Here is a 19,593-nt window from a genome sequence, read left to right as displayed (position 1 = left end):
CCCAAGGTATCAGCACACACGACAACATTGTTTTACTAATCTCCCAGGCGCAACAACCGTAAATAACGCTGAATGGGTCAAGTTCCCCCCGGGTACTACTTCCCTGTACCCCGGGTACTTGGAAGTATACTTTCAAGTACCCGGGGTACGGGGAAGTATACTACAAAGTACCCGGGGTACGGGGAAGTAGAACCCTGAAAAAAAAATTGTACCCACAATTTTTCGTACCCATTTTTTTTCGTACCTAATTTTATTTTCCTACCCAATTTTTTTTTGTTCCCAAATTTTTTTTCGTACTTAATTTTTTTGGCATAATTTTTTTATATCCAAAATTTTCTTACCCACCCACATTTTTTTCGTAACCAAACTTTTCGTACCCACATATTTTTCGTAACCAAAATTGTCGTACCCACATTTTTCACATATGGGTACGAAAATAAATGTGGGTACGAACAATTTTGGTACGAAAAAAATGTGGGTACGACAATTTTGGTGACGAAAAAAATATGGGTACGAACATTTTTGGTACGAAAAAATTATGCAACAAAAAAAATGGGTAGGAAAAAAATTGGGTAAGAAAATTGTGGGTAAGAAAAAAATGTGGGTACAATAAAAATGGGTACGAGAATTTTGGTTACCAAAAAGATTTGGGTCCTTAAAAAATTGGGTACGAAAACATATTGGGTACGAACATTTTTGGGTAAGATTTTTTTCCGGGTACTACTTCCCCTTACCCCGGGAACTTTGAAGTATACTTCCCCGTACCCCGGGTATACTTCAAAGTACCCGGGGTACGGGGAAGTAGTACCCGGGGGGAACTTGGCCTATTCAGCGTAAATAAACTTCTTAATGGTGATGAACATTTAACCTATCAGGAAAACACTATATTATTTCTTCGTGTCCAGCAGTTTATTGAAGCAACTAAACGATTTGACTCTTAGAACGATGCTGCTGTGGACGCTGACCCGACCCTAGTAGAGGCCTCTGTGAAACTACGCCTCAGTACCTTCTTAATTAACTATCCATTTTGTTTGTATGACATATATCCACACTACCATGATTCCGTTTTAACATTGAACCCGATCCAATCACAATCCTAACAATTACGTGAGCGCATCCATGTTCTTGTGGCCGCCTGAATGCTAAACATATATGAGTCAACTCCACCATGGAAAAGAATTATTATAAGCTTTACGCTTGTTTTCTAATCCATGATTTTTTTACTTTGCAACAATGTATTGAATTGTATGATTACGAAATATATAAATACGTTTAAACTAATGGCCAATCGATACTGGACAGGTCTCAATGATTGAAAAAGATTGCAACGAAATCAATGAACTTCACTTGAGTTTTATTTTCAAAAACGATTCAAAGAAAAGAAAGTAATGGATTTTCCATTTTCACATGAAATAAAACTCTGCGTGGACCATTGAAATATCAGTAAATGGATCATTTGAACCACTAGTAATTTCATACCCAAGAGAAAAACATAAACATAAAAAATGGTAAAATTAGTTGACTTGTAACAAAAGTACCTATAACAAAGCAAACATATGTAGGCGTGATTGTAAACGTAGATATGTAAATTCTAAATATTTCCTTATGTTAATCGCTAATATACTGTTCGCAATTTATTAAATACGAGGGTTATTAATGATTGATTTTAAACATAACATAAAATCGCAGATATACTGTTCGCAATTTATTAAAAACAAGGATTATTAATGATTGATTTTAAACATAACATAAATAAAACAATGCTCTGCATATTTAACAAAGTATGGCTTTGTTGGTTTATGACAATCAAAATTTCACAATGAGAGAAAAGAAATTAATAAAACAATGTTTCAAAATTGATTTATACGGATCGCTCAAGTTCGTCTTGTATCTTGTTTGTGAATATTGTATGTGTCTTAAATTTATATAAATGTCGTTTATTTATTATTTACATTATTATAAACTGTGTGTGTTATTTGTTTTAAAAGGGGAGGGGGGGGGGGGGGGGGAATTACGAGACAGCAACGACTTGGTAGCGAAAAACCAATGAAGGAAAAAGGCTTGGATTAAGTTTGGATTGATTAACATGGCAATATTATTCCAGCATTTAGCGTCATATTTAAAGTAGAACTTTCGCTCTAAAAGTCGTATTTAATGATGAGATTTTACGCCTTCGCCTTTTGAACACAGCAGAGTTTGCCAAAAGAACTATCCACAGCTACTACAAGTAATAAACAGCCACAAAACAAAACATGCAATGTATTTTATTAACACCTCAAGTGCAAACGACACACTCATGCTTTATCTCGCCAGAATTTACCTTTGAATGAAATTTAGTACCTTTTTTGTACTGGTTATTTCATGCCCTGATGATAGAAGTTTTTTTTTAAACTCGGGCTTGAGTCCGATCAGTGTCTCCCTAATAAAGTTGTTGTACTATGTTCCATCGCCATGACTTCCTAATTACTACCATCCGCCATGGTATTAAAGGGGCCTTTTCACGTTTTGGTAAATTGATAAAATTAAAAAAAGTTGTTTAAGATTCGCACATTTTCGTTTTAGTTATGATATTTGTGAGGAAACAGTTTTACGGAACATTGACCATGCCCTAAAATATCCAGTATATATATTTTTTGAAGATTTGAAAACCTGAAAATTATAAAGCGTTGCAACGCGAAAGGATTGAATAATTTGGAAAGTTCTGTTGTTATCGTTACATTTTGTGAAACTACGAGGATTGCTTATATAAAGTAAAAAATACAATGCATCAGAGCATGAGCACGGATGGCCGAGTGGTCTTAGCGGAAGATTTTTACATCCAGAACTCCAGGGGTCAGTGGTTCGAGGCAAGTTGAGGGTTACTTTTTTCTTTTTTTAATCGTGTTGTAATTGTATTCTTGCTTTTTCACTGGAGATTTTTAGATCAATTGATAAAATTCATCAATATAAAGCAAATAATGACAAACTTCAATACATGCCAAAAACTGTGAAAAGGCCCTTTTAAGAACTTTAACTTATCCACCTTCTAGCGCCGTATTGGATTTTGCACATCTTGGCCTTATGTCATAAGTATAAACTTACTCATTGAAACTAGTTGGCGTCATCGGAGTTAATCCAGGAAGTATTACGCGAACTATCGGCATGTATTATTGTTACTATATAGTTACTAGAATCACATACCAACTTAAGGCGGCCTTAGTACTAGTGTAATGCATCTTAACATTCAGAACCCACTACCAAAATATATTTAGTCTCAGCCGGAGGTCAGCAATACGACATATAAATTTTCATCGAGGCGCTGCAACGCCAGAATATCTCTGACCATGATCTTCGCATCCCTAATTTAAGAACAGCTATCCCATTCAACCGTTCAACAGAATTGGCGGAATTGTGACGATTTACATTTGTATTACCGTACGTGCTTATCGATCTTCTTGTTCATTTTCATGCCCCCCAGTAAGGTGGCATAGAGCAGTTGAACTGTCCGTCCGTCCGTCCGTCCGTCCGTCCGTCCGTCTGTCTGTCTGTCTGTCTGTCTGTCTGTCTGTCTGTCTGTCTGTCTGTCTGTCTGTCTGTCTGTCTGTCTGTCTGTCTGTCTGTCTGTCTGTCTGTTTGTTTATCCGTCCGAAAACTTTAACATTGGCCATAACTTTTGCAATATTGAAGATAGCAACTTGATATTTGGCATGCATGTGTATCTAATGGAGCAGCACACTTTAAGTGGTGAAAGGTCAAGGTCAAGGTCGCCATTCAAGGTCAAAAGTTAAAAAATAAAATCCAAGGGAAGTAACAAGCTTTAAAGGGAGTTAATTTCTATTTTAAATCATGTGGCAGGTACAGATCATTTTCAAAAGGGAAGTAATATTTTTAAAGGGATATAATCAATTTTATTTTTAATTTAAAGCGGCGCAGTAGAGGGCATTGTCTTTCTGACAAACACATCTCTTAATTTAGATATTATGCGCTTTTGTGTTAATTATTGTAACTTCATTGTGGTCGGAACATGACGTCTCCATAACTCAAATAATTGTCAATTGTATAACAAGCAAACCAGGCACTATCATGAACTCGATGTTCCAGTCGATAAACTAATTAGTTACAGGGGATTTAAGCATCATTTTTTTCAAACCAAACTAATGAATCGACCCGTCTCATGGACTTCTTAAAATCACAACAACTTACCATAACTCAGATTCGCTTAACGGAACAATGTTCCTCGTTAATTGATCTCGTCTTCGTCAAAAATCCTTCTTCTCGATATTTCCTATCAAGCTTTGTTACTAATCACTTTATCCCTAATTTAACTCTTTCTAACTGTACAGTTGTTGTCATTCGCCCCCTCAAAACTACAGACGCCCCGACTGGTTGTAAAAGGGCGACTAAAGACGCCCCGACTGATTGTACAAGAGCGACTACAGATGCACCGACTTGTTGAACAAGCGCAACTACAGACGCCCCGACTGGTTTTACAAGGGCGACTACAGATACCCCGACTGGTTGTACAAGGGCGACTACAAACGCCCCGACTGGTTGTACAAGGGCGACTATACAGACACCTCGACTGGTTGTTGTCATTCCCTCTCTCTAAACTTCAGACGCCCCAACTTGTCGTTTTCATTCCCTTCCTCTAAACTACAGACGCCCCGACTTGTTGTTGTCATTCCCTCCCTCTAATGTTCAGACCTCACAGACTAGTTGTTGTAATTCCCTCCCTCAAAACTACAGACACCCCGACTGGTTGTTGTCATTCACTCCCTCTAAACTACAAACGCCTTAACTGGTTGTTGTCATTCCCTTCCTCTAAACTACAGACGCCTAGACTGGTTGTTGTTATTCCAAACATCTAAACAACAGACGCCCCGACTGGTCATTGTCATTCCTTTCCTTTAAACTACAAACACCCCGACTGGTTGTTGTCATTCCCTCCCTCTGAACTACAGACGCCCCGACTGGTTGTTGTCATTTCCTCCCTCTAAACTTCAGACGTCCCGACTAGTTGTTGGCATTCCCTCTCTCTAAACTACAGACTGGTTGTACAAGGGCGACTATACAGACACCTCCACTGGTTGTTGTCATTCCCTTCCTCTAAACTTCAGACGCCCCGACTTGTTGTTGTCATTCCCTCCCTCTAATTTTCAGACCTCACAGACTAGTTGTTGTAATTCCCTCCCTCTAAACTACAGACGCCCCGACTGGTTGTTGTCATTCCTTCCTTTTAAACTACAAACGCCCCGACTCGTTGTTGTCATTCCCTCCCTCTGAACTACATATGCCCCGACTGGTTGTTGTCATTTCCTCCCTCTAAACTTCAGACGCCCCGACTAGTTGTTGGCATTCCCTCTCTCTAAACTACAGACGCCCCGACTGGTTGTCGTCATTATCACCCTCCAAACTTCAGACGCCCCGACTTGTTGTTATCATTCCCTCCCTCTAAACTGCAGACGCCCGACTGGTTGTTGTAATTCCCTCCCTTTAAACTTTAAACGCCCCGATTGGTTGTTGTCATTCTCTTCCTCTAAACATCAGACGCCCCAAATGGTTGTTGTCATTCCCTCCCTCTTAACTACAGACGCCCCGACTGGTTGTGCAGGTTCGACTACAGACACGTTTAATTTAGAAATGATCTTTCATCAAATGACTCGGAGTCGATCATCCAGGAGCTGGTTTTCAAAGAATGACTTCAGTGTGTCTAATAAAATCATCTACGAAGTCCTAAATATCATGCCGAATATTGTAAATACCATTAGGTCAAAAGATATACCATTGATTTAGCTATTCGTTCATGTAATGATCCGAAAAAAGATATAATTACACGGTAAAGATCCGAAAATGATATCAATACTAACAACAAATTTATGATCTTAAAGCGATATAGATCACATCAACGAGCCAAATAAACTTACACTGACATAACATGGTCAAAAACAGAACATTGCGAAACAATACCAATGAGGCCATCCCTGTTCATAAAAAATAACTATAAAATAACTTGAAATCACCACAACACTAAAACATGGTTAAATAATTGACAAAGAATATATAATAAACACTATTCTTTCTTTCTTCAAACACGATCTGAACACGATTATAATCAACAAATAGAAATTTCAGTTTGACCGACTGGTTTTACAAGGGCGACTACAGATACCCCGACTGGTTGTACAAAGGCGACAACAAACGCCCCGACTGGTTGTACAAGGGCGACTATACAGGAACCTCGACTGGTTGTTGTAATTCCCCCCCTCTAAACTTCAGACGCTTCGACTTGTTGTATTCATTCCCTTCCTCTAAACCACAGACGCCCCGACTTGTTGTTGTCATTCTCTCCCTCTAATGTTCAGACCTCACAGACTAGTTGTTGTAATTCCCTCCCTCTAAACTACAGACACCCCGACTAGTTGTTGTCATTCACTCCCTTTAAACTACAAACGCCTCAACTGGTTGTTGTCATTCCCTCCCTCTAAACTACAGACGTCCCGACTGGTTGTTGTCATTTTCATGCTTGTTTAGAGAGGTGATTCCACAGTCACCTGTCAACCGGTATACATGTGTACAAAGACCTAGAATAGGTCTTTGATGTGTATAACGATATCCGCCAAGCGCTTGACGAAGGTTAACAGGTTTACTCGATATTCTGAGATGCCTTAAAAGACTTTGACTGGGTGTATTTATTTTATGGTATATATAAAACCATATACCTTCATAAATACTTTATTAATTTTAAAACAACATTTAATCAAACGTTGACAGTACATGCAAACAAAGTGTATCATAACACGCTAGATATATTATTATTATATTATTCAAAAGATAAAAACCGATATAAATATGAATTGCGTCCTAACGACTATCAAAGCATACACTTTCAATTTTAGACGGCTTAACCAATGCGCCATTAATGTCCATTTAAAGGCGATTAAATAACTGTAGATATTGTCTTAAAATGCATTAGTCGCAAGCAGGGCCGAATTAAGAGCTAGGCTAACAAGGCTGCAGCCTTAGGCCCCCGATTTATAAGGGGCCCCCTATGGCAGGCCAGTTTCTCAATCTATTATCCTTCTTTATTACGCCATTTAACGACTCTATCGGGATTGCAGTAAACATTATCTGTGTGATTTTACCAGTTTCCCGATGTATATCGAATTGTAACCGTTTAGTTCGCTTTGATTTACTCTGCTATCAATTTTCTTTCTTTGTTGTATATCCATTCAGAACCATTAGTTTCTCTGTTTATTATACTACTTGCCCGTGTGGTCATTACAATATAAGGACACGTTTGACGACATTGAAGAGAAGGTTAAAGCGTTTGTTGCAATCAACAAATATAAGGATGCGATTAAGCGTAAGAAACGGCGGAAACTATTTCGTGACGAGAGTACGACACCAGATGCGAATTCGGAGCTAAGTGCACGCGACAATTTTCTAATTCACACATTCTACAGTATAGTTGATCGCCTCAATGTTGAACTTCGCAAGCGGTTGAGCGCACATTCTGGTCTTCGCAAACTGTTTGGTTTCATTACACAGTTTGAGTTTCTCAAACTGGATGATTGACGGAAATGTGCAACGCTTCAAGTGGAATCTTATCCAGATGGCATTGAATCGTCTTGTTGACGAATTCGTTCAGTTCAAAGCCATCTAAGAAGCGGACAAAGACTGAACCATCCCCCGCATGAGTGAACTGCTGAAGTTAGATGGAGATCAACTACAGACAACTTTTCCAAACGTTGCCATCGCTGTACGAATATACTTAACAATTCCAGTTAATAACTGTCAAGATAGGATGTCATTTTATCATTTTCACGCGTGAAAAACTATATATGGAACATCATAAGTCAGGAAAGGTTGACAGCATCGAGGCTATTGTCTATTGAATGTCAAGTCCTCCGATAACTAGACGTCACACAGCTGATTGATGACTTTGGCCAGCTGAAGTGTCGTAGAAGAGACCTATAGGCTGGAATCTGTTAAATGTAACATGTATGTTTAATTCATTTAATAAAATTGCTATATGTACGTTGTTTTACTTGTTTTGCTATATGTATAATGTAACTGTCAACTGGTTACAAATAAAAGTTTTCTAATCTTTGTGGTTGTAGTATCAAGTATGATTTTCAATATACAGAAGGGGGCCAGAGGGAAGGAGGCCCTTGTATTTTGTGCAGCCTTGGGCCCCAAAACAGCTTAATCCGGCCCTGGTCGCAAGGTAATTTGTTCGTATACTGGCTGAAAAGTATGTGTTTCGTTAGGATCTTCTTTTTCAAACGAGACGCGTCGAACCAAGTTAGAAAATGTTACAAACTGAATCAACTCGGCCATTCTGTTCGCGACGAATTTACGTGGTCCTGAAAATTATTGATTAAAATTGTATGAACAAAGCATCTAAACTGCAACAAGTAACACTAAATCGTTTGTGTTCGTTGCCAAAAAAGACAATATAAATCATCAAATAGTCGTTGTATCTAGCTAGGTTTTTCAGGTTGCAAATATTTTTTAAAATAAAAACTTTTAATTTAGTAGACAATGAATGCTATTGAAAATTATGGTAATAGTTTAGTATTACACTTCTATTGCCCTAACTGCTACTACTAAATTATGTTGAAAATACTATTCCGAATTTACCTATTCCAAATGGCATATATGCCGGATTTCGTATCAACTTTTCATCCTTTAGAAACCGGTCCGGGTTAAACACGTGAGGCTCCTCCCAGTATTTCGGGTCCATATGGGCGGAGTACAGATTGGCTCGTATAACGCTTTTCTTTGGAAAAGTGAAGCCAAGCAGTGTGGTTTCCTTTTCAGTTGTATGCGGAACGGTGAATGCCGCTGAAACACGTTATATTGCTGTATTTACCGATGAACTCGCACATGGCCCACGATTCACACTCAAAGGTATACGTTGTTTTGCGAAAGGCATAATTACTATGTGTATTTCGAAAAACAATTTTAAGTTATGAAACGAAGATTCATACCGTTTGATGATAATCGATTGATCTCCTTAATAACTTACACATTGAACGAATGCCAGTCAACTCGTACCTAAGTCAACTCGTACCCTAGTCAACTCGTACCCGATTTGGTCAACTCGTACTTTTGTCATTTTTCAGATTGGTCAACTCGTACCTTTTTAATATTTGTTCTTTATGGAAACAAATTGCGATGGGTGTTTGCATGCATTAGATGTTTTTTATGTTTATTGCAGGTACGAGTTGACCAATTAAAGTTATATTTTGGCATAGACTAACATAACTTGTATGTTGTTTTTTTTACCAGGGTACGATATGACTAATTAAAGTAATTACCTAAGTATATATATATTATTCTTATTAATATGTCCAATATACAAAGATTATATTATCTAAGAAATATATAGAAGTCATTTATCTTTCAAAATATATATTTATTAACAACTGTCATTATCGATGTTAAAAGGAAAAATCTTACGGTATGAATCAGTAAAATATTTGTTAACTTCTTCCATTGCATGATTTTTATAAATATTATCAAATTGCAAAATAATTATTATCCATGTCGTTACACTTGTGTATTAGTTAATAAATGTTGTTGTTGTTGTTTTAAATATATGTGCCTCAAATTATGGTTCGTCTCAAAATTGAGTCCATGATTTAATCAATTAATCAACACCTTAAATACTTATTAACACCTACGTGACACGGGTCGTTAATATAGTAATTTACATAATCTTCATCTTTGTTATATATTGATTAACACATTACTTGACACGGGTCGTTAATATCTAAATCGATTCAATCTGCACCTTTGTGAAAATGAAGAACACCTTTGAATCCAAACTAACAACTAACCAATCAATTATAAAAGATTAGGATTATTGTGTAAAACAAACGGATTTAATGAGTATTTAGATATTTTAGCATTCTTCAATAAAATAATAAGATGTCCATGTAAATTTGAAACAACGGTCATAATGTTCGAATAATTTGAACATTAAAATAAAAAGAATGCAAGTTATTGCCTCTTGTGTTTTTATTTAGGCATTTATACAACACACAAATAACATATACTACATTCACATTTAACATATTTAGAATATTTCAAACAGAAATTCCTTAATTCGTGAATATTATTATATTTAAATTTCCTTAAAGTAACGTTTTGAGCTTTTGAAAAATCATATGTGATACAAATATCGGTTTAGTTTGTAAACAATTCATAGCTTCCCATGTTCTTCCCAACAAACCGTGATGTAATATCGTATATGAAATTAACCCATGTATGCCTAGTGGACTCTCCCATCCTTAATTGGATCAATTTATTTCCATAAAAGGGGTGTCTAGTATATTTATTTCTGTATTTAGAATATTTCTTACAAAAATTCCTTAAAGCAAACAGCGCAGACCCTGATGAGACGCCGCATCATGCGGCGTCTTATCTGGGTCTTCGCTGTTTGCTTATACCTTTTTTCTAGACGCTAGGCATAAATGGGTTAAATCTGGATTTATTCCGATAATCCTTAAACGTATCTTTTGGCAAGTGCATTTCGCCATTGCAAAGTATGATATATTAGTATATTGTATATTTAAATATAAAACAAAACAAATTATTCGTTCAGCAATCAAACCTCATACTGAACGACTCGCGCCTAGGGGCTAGGTCCATAGTCTGTCATCGATTACTTCAAGTTAACGAGTTGTGTTAAATAAACGGAGGAGACGCGAACATTATAATCAAGCGAACACATTGGGTGTTTGCTAACACAGATATAAAATGGCAATATGTGATAAGATGGGAATTGCCGGTGAATTAAACATACTTCATCTTCAGGTTGTCAAGTTATTTTCTGTCCGTCTGCTAAGAATGTTTGTTATGGTCACGGTGCGAAATGGTTCCACGAGCGGTACGCATATCTAGTAAGGCCTTGACTCGTTTTATATTATGAATATTTCTATTTTGTTCAAGTCAAAGAAATATCGAGATTAGTTTTTATTGTGATGAAATAACAAAAAATCCACGATGATTCTGTGTCCACACCCCAGCATACAGATTACTTCCCACCCGACCTGAAAGAAAATGAAAATAACATTATTTTTTGCGCAAACTCCATAAATAAACCTATATTTGAAATTGATTTTAAAATAACCTACCATACACAATACCAGCCTACAATGCAAATTTTTCAAAAAGCACTTTTCATTGATTAAAAAAATACACATCTACTCTTGTATGATATTAATTTACGCAAATAATATGTTTATTTAAAAACGTTTAAGAAAAACAAATCTGACTGGAATGTAGGCGTTGGTCTTTTGACAGGTTAATTAGATAAGTACTTCACTTACGGTGCGGAGAAATTTCCAAATACAAAAGTAGTCCGTCCCGATCCCCCTCCGTTGTTTGATGTCAGCAGCGGTATTAGGAAAAGCAGCAAAATAATAGGTAATCCTGAAAATAGAATTAAGGTCCCTTTTGCCTTTAACATTTTGGGTTCAATATTGCATATCTCTACATATGTAGATGTTACATTGAAATACGGTATGTACGTACTAAATTAAGGTCGCTGATCAAAACTTACGCCAATGACCAGATGACAAGCCAGTTGACATTTGCGTAAAAATGAAGTTTTATTTGAAAGTTTACCTTCAAGAAACACATGTAAATTGTCATTAAGATCGGAGACTTCATGAGAAATGAGGCAGTTCGCGGTAAACCATCATCACCTGGAGAGAAGCCGGTAAAAGGATGGCCGCAGAACAGTGACATTTGATTCGCTTCGATCTCTTTTTATCATAACGCATGACCTATCTTTTGTATTGTTTAAGTCAATTTGGCTTGGAATGCTCTTTAAGAATAGGTATGGTTATGAAGGTCTCTATGCCAAAAAGTTCACACTTTTTGTTAACTTCATTGCTTTTCAATTGATTGACAAGTAATTGTTAATTCATGAGGAAAATAATCACATTGATGTAATAATAATCACCTTTTTCAGTGTAACTTATTCGCCGAGGATATGGCTGGTAAATACATCATTTTTATATAATATTATACAGAGTATATATATTATGGATCTCATTACCTGCTGTTACGGGTTCAATTTATAAGCGTGTCTGCGCGCATGTGTGTGTTTGTGTGTTTGAAATTTTGTCATGGCCTATATTAATACATGAACATCGTTCCAAACTTATCCCTTTCATAACGGCAACCTATTACTAGATAGTTTGCCATAATTCTTCTACGTGCCTAGCAATAGCCCCGACCCTTTGACATGGCCTCTGTTACAACATGAACATCGTTACGAACTAATCCCTTTAACAAAGGCAACCTATTACAAGATAGTATGCCATAATGCTTCTACGTACCGAGCAATAGCCCCGACCCCGCACCGAACTCTACTTGGGCGGAGGTAAACACGATCATTACAAACAGACCAAACAGGACGACGAAAACTTTTGTTGGAATCTGTAAACATAAAATGACAACATTGAGTTTGGCTAAAGAGCGAAAGTCAAATGATTTAATAACGACAACGGAAATTTGTTTTAAAGCTAAGCTTAACTGATTATATGACGAAAAATTCTTTGATTTCGAAGCAAAACTGAATGCGTGGAATGACGTTTATGAATTTGCTTTCAATATGATATAACTGACCGACAACAAGGGATTTAGTATCAACGCGAATCTGAAATGATTGAGACCGACATTGCATTTGGTTTTAACGCAGCAAATGTTTTAAAAGATGTACTGCAAGGAGTCCGAAATGATTGAATGGTGACATTGTGTTTGGTTTCAAAGCTAATATAAAATGATTTAACGACGACAACGAATTTGGTTGCACAGCAAATATAAAATATTGAACGACAACAAGAAATTTAGTTTCAAATCGAACCTGAAAAGATTTAATAGGGATTTAATGGAGACGTGGCGTTTTGTTTTAAATCAGCACATTTTACAATCAATGAAAGGCAATTTAAAGTTTAGTTTCTGAGCGAATCTGAAAGGCCTATATCTGAAAAAAATTGCTGTTACAATAAAAATAAAATTATATAAATGGTTCAACAGAACATTTTTGCTACAAAGTATGACATTAAAGTTTCGAAGTTGCCATATAATGATAGAGTGAATGTGCACAGCAAGTTACAAATTGAACAATGCGAGATGATTGCATGACTTGAAATATAAACATGATACTGAAATATTAGCAAAACAATATTGTAATTTCAATCATAATATTAAAAACAGAAGAAAACAGCTAATGTATCACTGATTCGTTCTACACCACAAGACGTAATGGTACGAATAGATTTTGTCATAAACAAAAAGAGGGTTGTGGCGATTCTGCAATAAACAACTATTTTAACCATCTTATATTAGTCTTATAAAGAGAAATCTAGGTTTAATGCATGTGCTTAATGTGTCGTCCCAGATTAGCCTGTGATGTCCGCACAAGCTAATTAGGGACGACACTTTCCGCCTTAACTAGATTTTCGTGTAGAAGAGACTTCCTTAAAACGAAAAATATCATAAAAGCGGAAAGTGCATTATGCCCAGTTTTCTCAGAACGCGACTCATATGTAAGCGATTGTACGCGGTTTGGGAAACAATAAAATATCATGTTGTTTTTTTTTTATTTTTTTAACCTCTCGATTGCATAACAAGCCTATGGCTTATATGAAACGCTCTCGAGTCCGTTTCCTTGGTGTCTATGGGGAAGATCTTAAGAACGCTCCCGCAGTGGGGATCGAACCAGTGACCTCCCGATCGCTAGGTGGACACCATATCCACTACGCCACGGCGACAGTACGTCGCTAAGCTAATAAAAAAAAGTAAACTCGTCTTATAATTAGTAATTTGTCGTATTTTTCCGTATTTTGCAATGCATCATACAATACTTCACAGCTATAAAGTAAATATGTGTATATTTTTACCATTATAAAGTCCACTCTAAGTCCAATAACATGCGTGAGTCTAGCGCTTCTATGTTCCCGAACGAAATCTTAAACCGCAAACATTATTAAAACTGAAACGTCTGTGGCCATATATACTGCTTTTGTGGCGCTTACGTCATATATACGATATATGCCATATATTCATTACCCATACGACGGTTGCAAAAGCGATTGCATAAGAAGTCATTAAAAGGCCTGAAGGCTCTTCACGTAGTTCACGCTTTCACTTCCGCATTCATAAACACGTCGAGTTTTGCCGTAGCTTTTTAAGCGCCAAATCGCCCTTTTTTTAATTCTAACAGTAATGCACAGTTTCATCGTATAATTATACAAATTATTTTTGTGTATGTTATGATATATATACAACAACAACAACAACATTAATTCATCAATAAAGCTAAAACGAGTATAAATGAAGGAATTTTGGCTCTTAAACTCTGCACTTTTTCGTTTATTATTTTATGAAATTTCATTTGAATCCCTATACTACTTTTTTAACCCATTTATAGCAAGTGGACTTTTCCATCGTTCTAAATTGGAGCAATTTATTTCCAAAATTAGGGATGTCTAGTATATTTATTTCTATATTTAGAATATTTCTTACAGAAGTTCCGCATCATGCGGCGTCTCATCTGGGTCTACGCTTGTTTGTTGTTTTTCTTTTTTATCGAGTGCACCGGGATTGTCTCCCATATGGCCATCGCCCCCAGAAAGACGTGTTAGTTGGTTACGGGGGATAGTGCAAGATACAGGAGACACCCCGTTCCAGAGGTGACCCTGGGTCTTTTAGTGCCCGGTGTATAGCACCTAGTACACTGCACCTCGGTTTAACGTCTCATGCGAAAGACGAGTTAGTAGGTTAGGTGCAGCGGGGGATCGAACCAGCGATCTCTGGATTGTGAAGCCAGTGTGTTACCACTAGACCACGGATCCGCTACCTGGGTCTACGCTGTTTGCCAAGGCCTTTTTCTAGACGCTAGGCATAATTGGGTTAATTATGATCTACAAAATACAATTACAATATTTTATTGGAATACTATTAAAATACAAACGCAGTATACCGAGGACAATCAATGCAAAACATCGAAGAAGAAAATTTCATGGACCCACATTTTACCCCAAATACCTTTAATTGGTAGAGTAATCATGCGGTGTTTACAATCAAACAAATCATCAAAGAAAATGCCGACAACTACCGCGCCGTGCCATTTTAGATGCACGACAAACAAATTGTTTAACAAATCGCCGACGGTCATGTTGTCATAAAGGTGTTATTAGTCAACATTTTATCAAACAAAACGCCGACAAACACGTCGTTTATAATTATACACGTGTGAAAAATAATAAACTTGTCTACTTTTGAAAAAACATATTTCACGTCTTTGATATATGTAAATAATTTTTAGGAGGTTACGTGTTGACCAATTCGGGTACGAGTTGACTAGTGGGGTTACGAGTTGACCAAAAATCGGGTACGAGTTGACCAAATCGGGTACGAGTTGACTTAGGTACGAGTTTACTAGCTTCGCATTGAACATAAACATACACGATATGAAACTTCCAATGCGTTTGTAGATAAACACAAGCTTTTCATCACCATTCGGTCCTTTGTTTACATTTTAACAAAATGATGCTATCTGCGTAAATGGGCATGAAAATAGTTCTCATAATTGTTAATAATTATAATAATTAAATATGTCGATAAATTAACAATGTATGCAGTTTTTAAGGAAATTACTTTACAATATTTTGCCTGGGATCCTAGATATTTCCATGAACGAGCGTACAATTATTTTGATGAGTTTTGCCAAGATTCCTGGCATTGGGCCAGTTGCAGAGATGTATGTTGAGGAACAAACGACTACTCTGCTAGGAGAATGTCTCAACAGTTGGCTTGTGTGGTCAGTTGACCGTTTTGATGAAGGCCAGTGTGTCTGATGAGCATAAGCCCAACAGTTGGCTTGTGTTGTCAGTTTACCGTTTATTGAATGCTTATGTTCCTAATGTGGATAAGCCAAACAGTTCGCTTGTATGGGCAGTTGATCGTTAGTTAAAGGCCAGTGCGCCTGATGTGGATAAGCCCAACAGTTGGCTTGTGTGTTCGGTTGACCGTTTATTGAAGGCAAGTATACCTGACGTGGAGAAGCCAGTCAGCGTGTGTGGTCAGTTGACCAAATGTTTTGTTGAAACGCACATCTTCATTGTTTTTAATGCCCCCGGTAGGTTGGAATATAGCAGTTGAACTGTCAGTCTTTCTGTGCGTCTGTCCGAAAATTTTAACATTGGCCATAACTTTTTCAATATTGAAGATAGAAACTTGATATGTGGCATGCAAGTGTATCTCATGGAGCTGCATATTTTGAGTGGGGAAAGGTCACGGTCAAAGTCATCCTTCAAGGTGAAAGGTCAAAAAACAAAATCCAAGGGAAGTAAGAAGCTTTAAATGGTGGTAATTTCTATTTTATATCATTTGGCAGGTACAGATTATTTTAACAATGGAAGTAATATTTTTAAAGGGATATAATCAACAACAAAAAAATTAATTCAAAGCGGCGCAGTAGGGGATATTGGACTAACACATCTCTTTTTTTTTTTAATGTTTGCAACTTTATCGTTTCCGTTAAAGGACAGTTCAAAATGCTTATTTGATAGTTGAGAACTTTAAATTATAGAAATAATATCATGTTTTAGTATTGTTATTAATAATTACAATTCTCTCTTTGTTTCATTCGAAAGACCTGTCAATACAAACACCCACTAAAGTTAGTCTTTGTGATATTTTTTTAAAGCAAAAGTATTTACTTACTTAGTGATGATGATGTTGATGAGGATGGTGTTTATGTTGGTAATGATGATGGAAATTTTATCGTATTTAGTGAAAAGAGAATATTAAATTTACTCGTGACTATGAGTGAACAACATTTCAACGCCAGTGCTAAAGGAGCTTCTCCTCGAGTTGTCGCTAAACGACATCAGACTTTACTTGCTTCGCGGATTTATTTGGACGTATATGCATATAATGCTTCATTAATTTTGTCAGATATCATGATGCACAGTTTACCGAAACAGCATGATACATAATCGGATAAATTACGCCCCCTCCCCTAACCAGCTTTTGCGCTACTCGTTCCCTTCTGCTTAAACCGCGCGTTAAATGCCTTTTTTTTAATACACTGTTCCATTCTTCTATAACATTATGGGAGAAACACTAAATTGGTCAGATGATTAAATCATAATCATTGACTTTTCCTAAATCATTTGTCAAGATGTATTTCCCATGCATATACAAGTTATAGCATTGGTGATCACTTTTATAAACCAGATTTTTCCCTGTCAATTTTCAGATTCTTCAACCTTAAATTCCCTTTTTACTGATACTCTTCAAATACTGAATAATTACCGGGTATGTTTAATCACATTCTGCACTTAGGTATGTCCAACAAATAACTCATTAACAAACACACTTAAATTTTCCATATTGAAAAAGTTTCCCACACTGACTCGCTGTCCCAACTTTAAAAACTTGCACTTACAACTCACTGCTAATTCATTAATTATTAGTCTTACTGCATTTAATATTGAAGTGTATGATAGAAAGCTCATTGAAAGGATCATTTGAAAAAAATATAATCACATTCAAAGTATGAAATAAGTTTATCGTCACCGTCCGTCCGTGCACAACTTTTGTCCGGGCTATTTTTCAGCAATTAATGACCGGAATTCAATTAAACTTTATGGGAAGCTTCACTACCAAGAGGAGATGTGCATATTATCAGCCGGTTCTGGTAGGATGATTTTTCCCAGAGTTATGGCCCTTTGAAATTTTCCGTTAACTGTACGTATAGTGCAATTCTTGTCCCCCCAACTACTAGACGTTTCCTTTTATCGGAATATATAGTGCACTATTGTGACAAAAAAAACTTTGGGGAGCATCACCCGTCTCCGACGGTTTCTTGTTATAATAAGTTATCATATCTATCAGAAATGCTTATTAAAATATGTTGTTATATTATCATATTACAACTTGCTTTAGATTGTTTATTACCAGTCACCATGTATAATGTAGGAATAGTTTGCATTCTAGCTATGACTTATGAAAATCAATATGAAATGTATAGATTTTAGAGATAACACTTTCATCACACTTAGTGTGATGTTGACGAATTAAGTGATCTTCAATTGTTACAGTGGTTGGTTGATACTTTTGACGGAATGGAATCCCGCAACACGTAGACGAGTAAATATCATATACGTGGAAAACATACTCTGAAATGATTTATTTGGAAGATTTCTGCATAATTATCCCAGGAAATCAAACTTTCTCAGCACCCTATTATTTGTTTTCTCACAGTGGTCCGCATATTAATTAGCAAACAGAATGAGTTACATTACTCCAACTGGCCACATATGTAACTCAAACTTAGGTCTGTATGTAAGCTAACTACATGTATAAGTAATTACAGCACAAAAAATCATTCGAACTATAGTTTTTGAGCGCAAACTTTTGTTTTTAATTTAATTTTTACTTTTAGTAACATTGACCTTGATTCCACTGACCCTTATTGGAATCACAACACATGTCTGCATGTAAGCTACATGATCTAAATTCATTAGATTGGAAAAAGGTTACTTGTTTGACGGCATTTTCCAGACAAAATGTGCGTTTATTGTGGCGTGGTTGTCTTTATTGTGAAACTTTGAAATAATAATCATTGGTTCTTTTCTTGATAGATAATGCAAACAAAATAACTTCTACTTTTGTGCATTCGTAACAATATAGACCTGGTATGGGGTGCATAAAACAATGTTGCTATTTTAGTTTAAACCTATTTATTTTAGCTCGATTGCATCGAAATTCTAAGGCTTATATAAACGCTCCCGAGTCCGTTTCCTGGACCTAGAACCAGGGCCCGTATTCACCAAACAATTCTTAGACTAAAGTCTAAGAATAAAGAAAATTCTTTAAATTAGAATATTCAATAATTTCTTTAATTTTGAATCAAACTCTGCAGTAAACATCTCTTTCTATATTATTCTTCATATAGAACATTTTGTTAATGACATAATCACCAGTGGAGGCCTGTATATATTAAAACACTGAACACATTTTTCTTAGTTCTAAGTCTATTCTTTATTCTTAAGTCTAAGAATCGGTTGGTGAATACGGGCCCAGTACTTGGTGTCTATGGGGGAGATCTAAAGAACGCTCCCTCGGTGGGGATCGAACCCATGACCTCCCGGTCGCTAGGCGGACACCGTATCCATTACACCAATGTTGCTATTTTAAGGTGAAAGTAGTGCTTAACGATATTTTTTAACGGAACAAATTAATGAAGTGATACTTAATCAATTAATGTAATTTATATTAATTTAAATTATAATCAATTTACAGTTTATATAATAAAAATATTTATTGTTCATTGTTATGATATTATGAGATTTTGCGTTGATCATCGTAACTTTCTTGTTTTTGGAGCCGTTAAAAAGAATTGGTGGAATTGCAGAGATCTATTTTTTCATACCTTACGGGCTAACCGATCTTTTCATTGTTTTATTATGCGCTTTTGATTTAATCGTTGTAACGGCCTTATGTTCGGAACCTGAACCCCCCGAAACATAAATAATTGTCAATTGTATTACAAGCAAATAAGTCATGATCAGAAACTTGATG

At 36.3% G+C, this 19,593-nt stretch overlaps 2 protein-coding genes across 2 annotated transcripts in view; both read right to left on the bottom strand.

The window, feature by feature from the left end:
* The window catches only part of LOC127869378 (uncharacterized), a 59,915-nt gene extending 50,894 nt beyond the window's left edge, over positions 1–9,021 (bottom strand). Inside the window, exon 1 of the mRNA XM_052411918.1 lies at positions 8,973–9,021. The gene's annotated coding sequence lies outside the window, so the exon portion shown is untranslated. The remainder of the gene's footprint in view (positions 1–8,972) is intronic.
* The window catches only part of LOC127869412 (branched-chain-amino-acid aminotransferase, cytosolic-like), a 141,354-nt gene that overhangs the window by 17,284 nt on the left and 104,477 nt on the right, over positions 1–19,593 (bottom strand). The gene's annotated exons all lie outside the window — the stretch shown is intronic.

The sequence above is a fragment of the Dreissena polymorpha genome, chromosome 1, assembly GCF_020536995.1.
Source record: "Dreissena polymorpha isolate Duluth1 chromosome 1, UMN_Dpol_1.0, whole genome shotgun sequence".
Classification (NCBI taxonomy): Eukaryota; Metazoa; Mollusca; class Bivalvia; order Myida; family Dreissenidae; genus Dreissena; species Dreissena polymorpha.
This window is presented reverse-complemented; position numbering and strand designations above follow the sequence as displayed.